This window comes from Eimeria mitis, genomic scaffold, assembly GCF_000499745.2.
Source record: "Eimeria mitis Houghton genomic scaffold, Emh_scaff2272, whole genome shotgun sequence".
Lineage (NCBI taxonomy): Eukaryota > Apicomplexa > Conoidasida > Eucoccidiorida > Eimeriidae > Eimeria > Eimeria mitis.
In genome coordinates, this window is record NW_013570601.1 from 1 (window position 1) to 633 (window position 633).

Consider the following 633-nt stretch of genomic DNA (forward strand, 5'->3'; position numbering starts at 1 on the left):
AAACAGTCAACTAGGCCCAGCAGCTGCACTGAAAGCAGCGTCGCAGTTTGATTATGTTTATGCGTTTGTCTCCGCATTGTCGCACTAATGATCGACTAAGCCTACCAAATTATTCGGTAGAGTAGCACGGGCACTTAGCAGGTCCCCGAGGAGCTGTGGGAATCCGAAGACATTACTAGATCCGAGGTGCCGGGTTTTGCTCTTCACGAGTACGCAAAAATAGCAAATTGAGGTCTCCTTGAATACCGTGAGGCCCTCGACCTCAGGCGGCGATCGTCGTTAGCTGCATTACAGTTAGACACATAAGATAAAAGTTCCCCAAAAGCAGCTGTTCCTCCCACTCTGGGGGGGACCTTGGGACAGCGGCGTAGGTTGCAGCACGGCTTGTTGCAACTCCTGCTTCAACACAGCCCCAGAACATACCCGTCCCCTATTTGCTACACAAACGAACACCTAATACAGCCACTAAAGATTTCGTTGGCCCTTACTAAAGCAGCCAAAACCCAAGCAGGCCGGGCAATCAGAGTGTGCACTGACTGTTGACTGTCGGCTCCAGTCCTGCTCCACGTATTCAGATATTTTTGTGCCAAAAATGAATATCTGTGGGCTAATATGACAGAATTATTCGCTTTA